The sequence below is a fragment of the Muntiacus reevesi genome, chromosome 5, assembly GCF_963930625.1.
Source record: "Muntiacus reevesi chromosome 5, mMunRee1.1, whole genome shotgun sequence".
NCBI classification, from domain to species: domain Eukaryota; kingdom Metazoa; phylum Chordata; class Mammalia; order Artiodactyla; family Cervidae; genus Muntiacus; species Muntiacus reevesi.
Window position 1 is genome coordinate 17,238,691 of NC_089253.1, and position 14,943 is coordinate 17,253,633.

General features: G+C 41.1%; 1 protein-coding gene across 3 annotated transcripts in view; it reads left to right on the forward strand.

Moving 5' to 3' along the window:
• Positions 1-14,943, forward strand: part of GAB2 (GRB2 associated binding protein 2) — a 172,753-nt gene that overhangs the window by 49,452 nt on the left and 108,358 nt on the right. The window contains exon 1 of one of the 3 annotated variants that reach the window (XM_065937012.1): positions 14,345-14,440. The exons of the other annotated variants lie outside the window; for them this stretch is intronic. The gene's annotated coding sequence lies outside the window, so the exon portion shown is untranslated. Of the gene's footprint in view, positions 1-14,344; positions 14,441-14,943 lie in introns of those variants that run through there. 3 annotated transcript variants of the gene reach the window in all.

A 14,943-nucleotide genomic window follows, 5' to 3' on the forward strand; every position in this document is an offset into this window, starting at 1 on the left:
GAGAACATATTTTTATATTCTTCCTTTTGGGCACTAGAAAGAGAAGATTCTCAAGTATACAATTAATATGTAGCTTTGTATGTTTTAATTCTTTCCTTGAGGTCTGTTAGATAATATTTGTGACATGTCTGTGAGAAAACCTTTAGAATATCATAAGAAAACTCATTTCTGTCTTGCAGGGTTTGACATTCTTAGCATGCTGTTGGTGCCAACCCCCACCCACCCCTGCAGCCTCAGTATCCAGTAGGCGCATGAAAGGGTCTAGTTCTAACCCCTCTCCCCTGCACCACTGTGCCTTAGAGATGAGTTGGCCAAGGTAAAGCGACTGACTCGGGGTTGTGAAAGGGGTCAGTGACAGCTAGGACCTCGGTTTCCTAGCTTCTATCCCAATATGCTTTGTATTCCTGTGTCTTTTCTCTCTTTGGAGAGACAGTCTTAAGATACATTGATGAATTCTGACCTTGATCTTTTGAAAAGTTGCTATGGATATTGATGAAGATAGTCTGACACTGATGCATGGATCAGAGTAGAGGCAGAAATCCTCATCTAATTAAACTGCTTGAAGACCATATTGAGTTGGCCTTTCATCTCTGACTCCTTCTCTGCCTTCCCTATTGGTGGAGTCTTTTTAGATAATAGAATATTAGAGCTGGGAGAGCTCTTGTGATCATTCGATCTAATCCCAGGTTGCCTACCAGGACATTTTGGGATCCTCTGAGAGTTTTACTGCTCTTTATAGATAAGGAAACTGAAACCTAAAAGATGCAACTGATTTCCCTCAAGGTTATATAAGATGTTCATAGCACAGCCAGAGCTGTAGCCAGGTCTCCTGATTGCTGTCCTAGTGAAAGATTTCCATGACATGAATGTACACACTTGGCTCCTAGTCTTCAGCTCAGCTCCACCTCCATGGCCTCTGTTTTAAAATTATGAAAAGTCCTATATAAGGGTGGCTTGCCTTTGAGAATAATCCAGAACCTGAAGGGTTAATGGAAATTGAATGGTGAAGTGGTAGCCTTTTTCTCCTCTCCTCAACTGGGGAGCTGCTGGGCTGTTTCACTCGAACTGCATGTGTTCCATTATGGTATAATGATGTAATTACCCGGAATGCTGCTGCCAGAGTAGTGCCGGAGAGGCAGCATTAAGGAACAGACTAGCCCCAGCTCTCTCCTAAGAGCCATTTCAGCCCACTTCAGTCTATTAGATTGAGGATGCTGGAAAGCGAATGGCTTCGGCAGAGGAAAAGGTCAGGTTTAAAAGCTTTTCTGGGCATGGTATTTATTGTTGCTTTTCTGACCTTCAGAAAAGTCCCCTGTGTGTTTGTCCTTGATTCTTGTCTTTCCCATTAATGCTTGCTTGAAAGCCGGATTGCTGGCCAGCCAGGTCTTTGGCAGAGATGGTTTTCTGTGGTGTTATTTGAGAAGGTGGAGCACCCTGTCTAGATCACCAGTCCTTTTGCCTTTCATACCACCATTATAGCGTCAGAAGTATTTTTGATTCTTGAATAATTTAGTTTTCAGTATTTACACACACACACACACATATCACTTCTACAAATAGATCTGAACAGTTTATGAGATAATAATTTGAAATATAGAAAGATAAGAAATAGGGCCTAGTACCTTAGGCACTTAACCTTTCTGTGCATCTTTGAAACCTACAGCCTGCCACCTGATTAGAAGGACATAATCACGGTCTTTGGAACATGGTAGACCCAAAATGTTTCCTCTTTGAGGGGACAGTCATTCTTTCATAATATCAAGCACGTGCTAGACCCAGGGCACTGAGCTAGAGTGTACAGTGGGACATACAAAGTTCGAAGATATCAGCTTCTACTGTCTGGGAACTTTACCAATTTGTAATTTGATGAACACAAAGGAAAACATTGGTTGAATGGTAGAAAAGTGGCTTTCATAGAGGTTGTAGGAAGGCGCAAGTTTGGTTTACCTCGCACTGCGTGTGTGCTAAGCCGCTTCATTTGTGTCTGATTCTCTGCGACCCCGTGGACAGTAGCCCACCAGGCTCGTCTGTCCATGGGATTCTCCATGCGAGATTACTGGAGTGGCTTGCCATGTCCTCCTCCAGGGGATCTCCCTGACCTAGGGGTCGAACCCGAGTCTCTTACGTCTCCTGCATTGGCAGGCGGGTTCTTAACCACTAGTGCCGCCTGGGAAGCCCGGTGGTTCTCAAAGCATCAGTGCCATCAGCATCACATAGCCAGGCTCCTCTGTCCATGGGATTCTCCAGGCAAGATTACTGGAGTGGGTTGCCATGCCCTTCTCCAAGGAACCAACTAGACAGACAGATTCTCAGGCCCTAGGCAAATCTGCTGAATCATTAGTTCTACATGTTGGGGCCTATAGTCTGTTCTACAAAATCCTCTAGTGCAAGGGTCGCCAATCTCTGAGAGCTTGCCTGGTGATCTGAAGTGGAGCTGATGTAATAATAATAGAAATAAAGTGCACAATAAATGTCATGTGCTTGAATCATCCCCACCCCCCCCCCCCCACCACCACCATTCAATGGAAAAATTGCCTTCCATGAAACCAGTCCCTGTTGCCAAAAATGTTAGGGGCGACCACTGCTCTAGTGATTCTGATGCACACTAAAGTGTAAGAACCACTGGCTTACTTTGTGACTTGGTACTAGGAGCCACTTGAAAATATAAAATCCCTTATGTTTATCTAGAGCTGCAGTGTCAATACCTGCACTAGCAGGTGTCACTAGCTGTGGGCAGGTATTTGGATAAATTAAAACTAATTCTCGGTTACACTAGCCACATCATAAGTGCTCAATAGACACATGTGGCTGGCAGCTACCACACTGGACAGTACAGATATAAACATTTCTATCATCACAAAAATTGAATAATGCTTGGCTCAGAACAATGTTCTTCAAAGTTCAGCATGAATCAGATCACTTAGAGGACTTAGTAAAACACAGATTGCAAAACCCCATTGAATGGGTTTCTGATTTAGTAGGTCTGGGGTCATCATCAAGAAATAACAAGTATCACAAGTTCTCAGGTGATGCTAATGCTACTGGTCCAGGGAGCACACTTTGAGAACCATTAATCCGGAGTAAGGATACTAAAATCTGTAAACCTCCTAAAACTGAAGGCAAAAAACATTGTATATCCACATAATGAAGGTTACGGGATACAGGGCTCATAGTTTTAATCTGGTTTTCAAGTAGGTCAGCAGATCAGTCAGGAAAACTTTTAGCAGCAGTTGACAGAAAATCTGAGTAATAGTGGCTTAAATCATAAGGACATTGGTGTTCATTTAGCAGAGAAGCAGGAAGTGTCAGGGTTCTTTCAGTGGCTCAAGCATGTCACCAAGAAAGTTAGACACTTTCCCTCCTCAAAAACCCCTTATGGAGTTGGGTTTTGATGTTGTTGTTTTGGTCAGAACTAGGTTACAGGTCCACCTTTGGACCACTCCTGGCAAAGGGGAATGGGATTGCATAATTGCTTTAGACCAACTGGGATTCGACTTCTGGGACTGAATGGGAGGAGGTTTAACTTCCCTGGGACTGTAGGGTCTCATAGCAGTTCTGTGGACAAAACATTAGTTTTATAGCAACAATAAGGAGAGAAATGACTCTAGGGTTGATAGGGATCTGCATCTGTCTCAGCGAATGACCTGAAAAAAGATTAGGAACATCTGGCCTGCATCTTCTCAGCTCATCACATGCTTCCAGCTTGCTAGACAAGTAGGACCTGGACTTTCTTAACTGTGAAGGTTTGCTTGGCTCTGACCTCTCAGAGCTTATGACAGACCCGTGAAGCAGTTCTGCTCACTATGAGAGTGAGGTGGGGTAGCATTTAAGGACCTGATCTGAACCTCTAGAAGTTGGCATCATGTCAGTCTGAAAACTAGTCCCCCTCTGCCTTTGGCCCCCAATTTTAAAAAGGGCTCTTGCTCAAAATCTGTTCCTTTGACCGAGTCCCTGCCTTGTAACTTGAGTCTTTAGAAAGTCCTGATTTTCTTTTTTTCTCACTAGTTCTCTTACAACTAGAGACCTGTCCAGAATTTTGGATTCCGCCTCCAGACTTCCAGGTTCTTGTCTACATGGATCCCTGGATCCCTACTTGCCCCCTCCCGTCATTATGTCGCAGACACCCTGTTTTGCCCAGTGGAGAGATTGTGTGTCTAAAAATGTACAGTTTGAGTCTTCCATGTAGAAATGGTAAGTGAAGCACTGAGAGTTAATGAGATCACTGAAGGAGAAGATCCAAGGGAAAAAAAAAGAGTGCACCCACCCCAGCCTACTGAGTCAAAATAAAGGTGTGGTCATCGATGTTTTTATTTGTAAACTCCACAAATCAGTGGACCTACCATTCAAACACAAGTCAGCACACATCAACAGACTTAATAGTGTTGGTTACGGCCCTGGGAATCCAGAATGGTGCCTGACGAAAGGGATGGTGGCCGCTGAGCTGGCAGAACTCTCCACGTGTGTGTCCCCCCGCCCCTCGCCCCAGAGCAGTTCTGTTTTTGTTTTTAGGTATCATGGTTCTGCATAAAACTTTGTATGTAGAAATAAAGGGTTCTACTTCTTTAAAAAGAGGGTTGGAGGTCACTGGCCTAACGATGTCAAAGTTGCCTTCCAACACTGGCATTGAGCTCCAGGGATGGCACCTAGAATATAGGTTTTAGGCTGTAATATGTGAAGCACAAGTGAGTTACTTTCTTGTTTCTGAAGCAAGAACTCTGGCCCACTTGTTCTCCAGTGGTTTTAGTTGCCTCAGTCAACATCTGGATGCAGAACCCAACTGTTTGCAGCACAAGTCCTGCAAGTCTGTTTCCTCTGAAAGCTGCTTCTGCAGCTTCCCTCCCCCCATCCTCCCGGGACAGAAATGAACACAAGGGGGAATGTTTCGGTTCCCCTGCTGGGTTATGCGTCTTCCTCTCACACCCCGTCCAGAATGTCTAGGGAATTTTTACTTTCCAAAGCTGACTTACCAGAAACAATTTGGCAGAGTCTGGTTGGGGGAGGAGAAGCTAGTTACATGATCACAAAAGCACACCTCCCTGTGGTGAATGAATTCTTAACCTGTGTGAGGAGGGAGCAAAGAATTTTTGTAATATTGCAGTTCATATTAAGTCAGGAATGGAAATGAGGAACCACCCCAGACACAATTTGCATTAACTAGCACATTTAATCCCTGGCCATCAATAACACACACTCAGGATTATGACAGAATTTCACTGTATGTTTCTATATCATTTAAGATTTTTTATTTGGTGTCACAGTGTATACTGATAAATGAAAAGCTACCTGTTTTTATAGTACAGATTCCAGAAAGTAAAGCTTGGCTACTGGGGAATTAAAGAGGCAACAGAGCAATTCACAAAGAGGAAGTACATGAGAATCTTAAAGGTTTAGGGGAAAGATTATTTCTGGTTATAAATGGAGGGCCTTTGTTTTTGAGTTGAAAAACATAACCAATCTAATCTTCTGAGGTTGGCTCGGAGAGAGAGGGTGACTTGCCAGAGCCTCAGAGATGATTAGACAGTGCTAATTCCTGAACCCAGGTCTCTGCCCCCTCATCTCAGAGCTGGTCCCCATCCTGAAATACCCCTTTAGATATGAGCTTCCCATGTTTTCTCTCCATGGCCCACTCTCTGCAGCTTAAGCCACCTTCTTCTTGATCTGTTGGCTGACTTCGGGGGAACTGGGTTATAGCTGGTCTGAAATGGGAAGGTTGGAAATTTATTTAAACCTTCAGCATGACCCGTTGGCCTCACATTTTCCATTGTGATGAATGAAAATGTGAACGGAAGAATGTTTCACAAGATGGATAACTCAAAGAGAATAAGGAAAATGCAGAACGAGGAAGTGTGCAATTTGTTTTTGCTTTTAAAAAGCTTATTACAGAACTTCTTGATTTTTTTTTTTTTTTTTTTTACCTCTGTCATCTGTGACCCATTCGTCTGTTCAGCCAAGATATTTTGGCTTTTCTTCTCTGGGAAACCAGTGGGTGGGTGAGTATGGAGGAGCCAAGAATTAACAAAATACCAGCAGATGCTGGAGCCCAGTGAGAGGATTCTCCTTGGCCTCACAAGCAGAGGCATACCCCTTTTCCCACCCTCTCAGGCCCCTCTGAAGGACTTGAGAGGATCTGCCAGTCCTGATGAACAAAATCTCTAGGAACCCTTCCTGTCTGTGGGCCCTCAGGGCTTTGCCTTCCTGAGGATGCCTTATGCACTGTAGGAAATGATAGCATCGTCTTTTGAAGTCTAGCTTACCTGGTTTGATTCCAGATCCCTCATTGAATCCAGACCTACCATTTACCATCTGGGGTAGATTTGATGAGTTCCTTCTGAGCCTGTTTCCTCTTCTGTAACAGAAGTAATAGTGCCTACCTCAGCAAACTTGTTAGAATTAATAAGATATTTACACAATATTAATGTTATTTACATAATATTGAATAATATGTATAGAGTGCCTAGCACATTGCCAAACACCTGAATTGATCCTCAGTAAATAAAAAGGTTTTTGCAGTACCATCCTGTCCTCAGCAACTTGTATACAGTTTTCTGTATTCCATGTGACCATGAGATTGGCAATAGTAACTTTCTACCTTGATTCTAGTAGCAGGAGGAATAGCAGAGTGAATTTATTTTTTCCTTATCAACCTTAAGGGATAATTTACACACAATAAATTACATCTGAATGAATTCACTGAATGTTAACAGTTGTGTACACCTATGAAGTGACTACTACAGTCAAGATACAGAGTATCTCTATCAGCCCCCAGAGACGTCTCTGGTCTCTGCGTGTTCTGTCCTTTCCTTTGCCCTCTGCCCCAGGCAAGCATTCTCCTGTCGCTATAAATTAGTTAGCATTTTATGAGTAGAATCATACAGTGTGTACGTTTTTTTGCTTGTCTTCTTTCTCTCAGCATGATTTTTTTAGCTGTGTCCATGTCATTGCATATGTTATTTTATCACCGAGTTCTAGTCCATTGCATGGTTATACCACCTGTGGATGGACATTTGGGTCGTTTCCAGTTTGTCTTATTTTAGACGAAACTGGTATGAACATTCATTTGCACGTGTGTGGGCATATATATTTACTTCTCCTGGGTTGTGAATGGCTGGGTCATATGGTAGTTGTTGATTAAACTTTTTTCTAAAACTGCCGGCCTGTTTTCCAAGTCATCTGTTCCATTTTACATTCCCTCCGACTGTGTATGTGTGTGATTTCAGAGGTGCTACCTCCCCACTAGCACCTTTTTGTTCTTTTTTTTTAGCCACTCTGATGGCTTTACAAGTAATAGTATTACAAAAGTAATGCTTTAATTTGCATTCCTTGATATCTAATAATCTTTAGCATCTTTGGGGTTGATAACTGGTTTTTAGTCTATATAGCTTCTTTTGTATAGGCCTTGTTCAAATCTTTTGCCTGTTTTTAAAATAGTATAATTTATCTTCTTGTTATTAAGTTGCAAGAGTTGTTTCTTTTCCTTCTTTTTTTTTTTCACATGGTCTGAGTACCAGCTCTTTGTAAGCTAGAAATATGTGAAATGTTTCTTTTTGTGAAAAAATGTTAGTATTTTCTCCTTGGGGCTGGCTTGCCTTTTCATTTTCTTAATGATCCCATTTGAGAAGCAAAAGCTTTGGATTTTGATGGTCTGTTTTATTCTTTTATAATTTTTTTTTTGCTTGTTTATCTGTCTCACAGTCTTACAAAGACTTTTCTCTTATGTTTCCCTCTGGGAGCTTTTACACTTAGATCTATGATCCATTTCAAGTTAATTTTTGTATGTGGTGTGAGGTAAGGGTTGATATGGAAATTATCTTTTGTGTCTTATGTATCAGAAACTTTAACTCTGAATAAATAAAGATTCTAAGATAGGTAATTATCTCCATTTTGACGATGAGGAAAAGAAGTCTTAGGAAGATTAAGTAATTTGCTCAAGTCATACAACCACAATTCAAACTCATGATTTTCCAACAACAAAATGCATACACTTTCCGGTCTATTATGCTGGCATTTTGTTTTTAACATTGAAGTAGAATATATATTATAACATGCCCAGCTGTAACCTGTGAAAAGGATATTAAAATGTGAGGTAGCACTGCCTTTCTGAGGACATTCATATCCCCAGCCCACACTTACATTATCCACAGTAAGGATGTTGGGACCTAGGGCCAAGGGTTCTATGTCAGGCCATTTGCATTGGTTTGTATTTCAGAAGCTATAAATACAACTCTCTTGGTGTTCTCTTGACCAGAAGCCATATTCTGAATTCTTTTCCCATTTTACAGCTGGTCCGTCAGAAATATGAAGTTAAGTGCCTGACCACACAGACAGTTAATCCTTGGAATACCCAGCTGGATAGCTGAGTCTCACTGTGTTTGGGTTGAGTTTTTATTTTCGGAGAACAGTGAGTCAGCCTCCCTCCTTTCCGTCTCTAACTCACTGCCCTTGTGGAATCTCCTGGATGGTGTGCTCACGCTGGGGAAACAGTCTTTTCCCCCAAAACCTCCTTTCAGCCAGGACAGCATCATGTCAGAGAAAAGTCCCCGGTGCTCTGATATTTAATGCGCCTTCCTGCCCTTTAAAGAAAAGTCTATTGAAGGCTGTTCACTTTTGTCATCTTTGAAGAATCTCTGAGTCTTGCTTAGCAGGACTGTTTTGTTTCTTTTTAAAAATACAGGAGGGAATGGGAAGATAACAGGCTGTGGTGCTCAGCTCTTGCTCTTCATTAATGTAGCCTTGATAAATTCACTCCCTCCTCTTCCTTACTTTCTAGGAGGCAGTATGGTATAGAGAGAAGAGTGTGGAACTTGGAGTGAGGAGTTTTAGGTTTGAACCCCAGCTCCTGGAAAGTGCAAAGAGGAGGTGTTTGAGACTTATAGAGGATGTTTTTTGAGTACAAAGATCTATCCAAGGTGCCTTAATAAATACACTGCTTTCTCTTTGGCCAAGCGGGGGAGTCAGATTTCAAAGTCCAGCATGGGAAGTAAAGCACTGTAGTCATTCTGCCTGCTGGATTGTCCAACCCACTGCCAAGTAGACTGTTCTGGTCCCTGGAAGCAAACTCTTCTGTCTTTGATGTGATTGTGTGCTAGTGAGAAACTTATGGGGAGAAATGTGAGTTGTCAGAGGAGTAGAGAAGAAAGGACAGTCGGTCTCATACAGAGAGGATCAAGTGTAGGTTGATGGGAGGAAAAAGGAAACCCAGTTTACACATTTGTGATTACACCTCCATCTTCTGAAATACAGTCCTGAAAACAATCTCTGTGTCAGCAGTGGAATAAGGACAGATCAGTGTCTCTCAGGACCTCTGGTCACCGTGTCTTTCAGCTGACCTCATTCTCCTTCCTTCCATGAGAGCCTCCTTTGCACTTCAGTTTGGGAGCTGGTTTCTGCTTCCACTATGTCCATTAAGGATTCCGTGGTCTCCACAGTTACCATGTTCCAACCTACATATCCTTTGAGGTTACAGTTCAGGGCTTAGCTCTTCTAAGAAATCTCTCTTGACCCCTGTACACTGTTGGTGGAAATGTAAATTGGTGCAGCCACTGTGGAAAACATGATGGAGGTGTCTCAAATAAAGCTAAAAACAGAACTGCCTTATGAGCCAGCAATTCCACTCCTGGGTATGTCTGAAAAAACAAAAACACTAATTCTAAATGATATGTGTACCCCAGAGTTCATAGCAGCATTGCCAAGATATGGAAGCAACCTAAGTGTCCATCAGCAGATGAATAGGTAAAAAAGATATGGTGTACAGAATAGAATATTACTTAGTCATAAAAAAATATAATTTTTCCATTTTCAGCAATTTGGACTTGGAGGGCATTATGCCAAGTGAAATAAAATCAGAGAAAGACAAGTGCTATGTGTTATCATTTATATATGGAATCTGAAAAATACAACAGATAGTGAATATAACCAAAAAAAGAAGTGGTCTCACAGATATAGAGAACAAATCAGTAGTTACCAGTAGGCAAAGGGAAGTGGGGAGGGGTAATACAGGAGTAGGGGATTAAGAGGTACAAACTTTTAGGTATAAAACAAGCTACAAGCACAGTACAGGGAATATAGCCAATATTTTATAATACTGGCTTTAAAAATTGTGAATCACTCTATGTATACCTAGAACACATAATATTGTACAGCAACTGTTGTTGCTTAGTTGCTAAGTCATGTCTGAATCTTGCTACCCCATGGACTATAACCTGCCAGGCTCCTCTATTCAGGGGACTTCCCAAGCAAGAATACTGGAGTGAGTTGCCATTTCTTTCTCCAAGGGATCTTCCTGACCCAGGGATCAAACCTACGTCTCCTGCATTGGCAGGTGGGTTCTTTATCACTGAACCACCAGGAAAGCCCATACTTGAATTTAAAAAAAAAGCTGAGTGAAGTAAGTCAGACAGAGGAGAAATATCATATGACATCCCTTATGTGTGGAATCTAAAAAAAGAGATGATACAAATGAACATACTTAGAAAATAGAAACAGAGAAGGAACTTATGGTTGCGAAGGTGGCTGTGGGAAGGATGAGGGGAAGGGAGAGTGAGGGAGTTTGGGATGAACGTGTACACACTGCTATATTTAAAATGCATAACCAACCAGGACCTACTGTATAGCGCAGGGAACTCTGCTCAGTGATATGTGGCAGCCTGGATGGGAGGACAGTTTGGGAGAGAATGGATACATGGATATGTATGGCTGAATCCCTGCGCTGTTCGCCTGAAGCTATGATTTACTAACTAAATGATAACTAAACTAACATTAACATTGTTAATTGGCTATTCCCCAAAGCAAAATAAAAAGTTCAAACAATAAAGCAATAAAATGTATAACCAAAACTAATTAAATAGATAAAGAAAAATTTTAAAAGCTTCCCTTGACTACTCTGCCTAGTTTGATGGTTCCTTGGCCATCCTAAATCATTCAAGTAGCCTTGAGGATCTAAATCTGTGACTATTTAATGAGTACAAACTGTGTGTTTTGGGAAAGAGGGAATAATGACAGAGATAGATCAGATGTAGTGCCAGTGCCTCACACTTAACGTTGTCTATTCCTTGTAGCACTTTTGTCCCAGGTAGATTCCCATGCCTCTGAAAAGTTTCGCAGTTACGGAACTCTAATCTAAATCTCTCCTAATACATAAATGCACCTCAGATTTCATTCCATTTGCCTAGGCTTCATTCTGTCTCTACAGTTTTGGATGCAGTTTATTTCACTTAACACATTAAGCTTAAAACACTCATTATAAATTCGAGGATAATTTGATGGCCATAGTGTGGTTCACTCATGAAACCACTTTTTAACTCTAGATAACTGGACCCTTAGTTTTCCTGTGTAAACAGGCATCACTGGATCATTAAAGCCAGTAAGTCAAACTTGTCTTGTGCAGCTTACCACTTAGTCCTAAAGTTCTGTTTTTCCCTCCCTACTGTATATAGAATATTTTGACTCTCCAACAGGTAAAAAGAGAAAATTAGTCCATTCCTATCTTAAGGTGTGTACTGTGAAGCTAAACAATATTTACATTCAGATCTATAAAATAAGTCTGAAGTTCTCCCTGTGGATTTGATTCTAAGAATTAACTAGTGTGTATACTTTGCAGTATTACAATTACATACTTATCACAACAGAGCTGAGTTGCATAATTTGACTCACAGGAAGAAAATAAGGTTCAGCTATACAAACTTGTGACATTTAAGCCAGAATGTTCCAAACATCAAGATCAAAGAGATTCTCTTTGTACATTACATCACTTGCCACATTCTCTTTGCTTTATGTTTATACCTTGTCTTTGCTTTTTGTTTTCCTTGGATTTTCTAATTGCCTTTTTTTTCCTGGACTGAAGAAAGAAGCATCTGCCTTTACCTTATGACTACTCATGTCATTTAGCTCCTATTCATCCTTTTTGTTGTGGGAAATGACTTCCATCTTGACACATTCTTCTCTTAAATCCAGAGAGTTTCACTTCTATTTTCAAGGCCTGCTGCCATTTCCCCGAAGTCCTGAGTTAAATCTCCTTTCTTGTGCCCCATGTCATCTTCTTTTTAAAATGTTTTTTTTTTGCTTAAAGCATCCTTGGTAGTATTTTCAGAAAGAACGCATAGGAATTAAACTTTGAAGTCCTTGCATATCTAAAATGTTTTGCCCAGATGGTTCTTTAGGCAGCCCTGAAACTAATCACTTTGATTTCTGCTCCTCTTCCTGACCTTGTTCTCCTTAACCTCTAATTCTTCACTATGCATTGCAATAGCCAGTAACCAAGTGTGAGCTGTTGAGCATTTGAAATCTGGCTCGTCTGAATTAAGATATGCTGTAAGTGTAAAATGCACCTTGGATTTCAAAGAAAAACTCAATTCATTTTATACTGATTATGTGTTAAAATGATGATTTTTGGATATATTATTGCTGACTTGCAGCTCTCACATTGTGCATTTTTTAAGTTAAGTTTTATTTGGGCAAAATGAAGACTATAGCCCAGGAGACAGCATTTCATATAGCTCTGAGAAACTGCTCCAAGGAGGTAAGGTACAGGTCAGTATATATGTGATTTTGGTGAAGGGGGAGTACATGGAATCAAGCACACATTTTTTTTTTGCAGAAGGTTTCTGCCGGTCATGAGGAGTAATCATCACCATGAAGGAGTTTAGTGCTTTTCTAGATAGGAAATACAAGAATTGGGCTCATAAAATTGCCTCCTGAAAATACCTAACTATCTGAAGACCTGTTGTGCCAGTTTTTCCCAGAGCAAAGAGTGCCTCATTTCTTTTCTGCACCCTGAACTCCTTTCAGGGGGTATTGAAAGTCAGCGACTACAGCAGCACGTTATTGAATCCTTGTAGAGGCAGATGGCAAGTGCCCATTTGTAGTTGACATTCTTAAAATTGACTTCACCTACTTCTTTTTACTTTTTAAATGTAAAACTAAATTTCAGGGTTATGTATGTGGCTTGCATTGCTTTTCTATTGGACAGTGATGCTCTAATGTCCAGCATGGAACCTTTCCTAGCCCCACTGAGGAACTGCATTGAGTACTGCATGCAATTTTTCCCCATGTTTCTTTGCCTGGTCTTTGTTCACTTGGGTTTTATGTAGGTACATCTATTCTTCATCTTTTGAAAAGTGTTAAAAATATTCTGGTCTGCTCCTTTTTCTCCCTTTCTTTCTCTTTCTCTACCCTAACCACAAGTACTAATTTACACCCTGTGTGCTTCTTTGGGATTTGGGAAGACAGAGATACAAACTTATTCTCAGTCTGTCAAGTGGGAAGCAATAGATTTTTCAGATTTTTGTTACTGTCTTGAACAACAATGCAGTGGTCCTCTTCATGTGTAAGTCTGTCCACATCTCTAGATATTTTCTTAAGATGAATTTTTGGAAGCAGACGTACTGGTTCAGATTGCATGAATTTCTTTTTGACTCGATATGCATATCAACAAATTTATTCCCTGAAGATGTAGCAGTTTATGTTCTCAGTGGGTTATTTAATAGAAGATGGGAGCAGTTATCCAAGAAGTGTCCAGAGTCAATCTGCATCCTCTTATGTGGGCCTTTTATCTCAGCTTCAGCGGAAAACTTGGTCTGTTTTCTGAATCACTTTTATGGGGCCTACATTTTCTTATTTGTAAAGTAGGAATAATCATGCCTTGAAGTAATGTGTGTGGAAGTTCATTGAAAGTAATAATTTCATTAATTTATTTCAACAAGTGTTTGGTAGTTTTCTACTTGTACTAAGTACAAACACTGCACTGGGAACCATAAGGGATGTCCAAATTACATAGCCCCTGGCCTCAAAGCTAATGTCTTATGAATGGAATAGAGTGAGAGAGAAGACATTCACCAGAAACTATCTCACAAGTCTTGTTGTGGTTTGTAACACAGGGCGTCAAAGGGGTTTACCTGGGGAAGGTTTTGCATTTCATTTAAAAGATAAAGGAGAACTGCATAGTGGTAGAGTTTAAGGTAGACCTTGAAGGAGGCGTGTAATTTCAGCACAGCGGGAGAGTGGTGAGGGTCCTGAATGTGTGAGGATGAGCTTAAGCAAGGCAGTGGGGTAAATTCTGGGTGGAACAGTTAATGGTATTCACCAGCGTGTAGGCTCATCTGGAAAACGAAAGGCAGGTGCCTTCTTACTCGAATGGGCGTGCAGTGAGATACTCCCTGTATTTATTTCTGCTTTGCTTTAGTAGAGTAGGCGGAAAGAAAGCAATTCACTCAGCCTTGGCTCTTGGCCAGAACTGAGTAGGCGAAGTTTGTCTTGTCCACAGGGACAAGAACACAATATATTTACGCTGGCCTTTCTCTCCCACATAGGTTGGAAATTCTGAGGCATTTTAAACAGTTCTGAGGCTGTGACACATTATTACATTTACCGAATCAAATGGTAACTTGCATCAGGAATGTGAGGAGTGGTCAGAGGATTCCGAAGAGAAAAGTAACTGAGACAAAGGGTAAGGATGACAATAAAGAGAAAAATAGCAGGGGAATTAGATCTTCTCGATCATCATGGAAAGGTGAGGAACTTTGTGAAGCGAAGACAGACAAGGATTCTGGTTTCATTCCATCTTCCTGGCCCTCTCCCTTCAGAGAGTGCACTGTTTTCCCAACAGCTGTTTGGCTCCTTCAGGCTGTTAACCAAAAATCTGGAGTTATTTTGGGGTTTTACCTCCCCCGCCACCATCACCATCATGTGTGAGATTTTCATTCTGAGCACCATTCAGGATCCTCTTTTCATTGCCTAAAAGGAGTCAAACTCCCATGCTTGGCATTCAGGGTGCCCCCAGCCTGTCTGGTGATTCTAGCTTATATTTACCATATTACTTTACATTGTCCCCCAGACCTTGAGTCTGTGGCTTAACCTCTCTCACCCACTGCCAACAGAAACATCCACTTCATTTATTCACTCAACAAGTACTTATTGAATGCCTATTATGTATCATTTTTTCAGTAAACT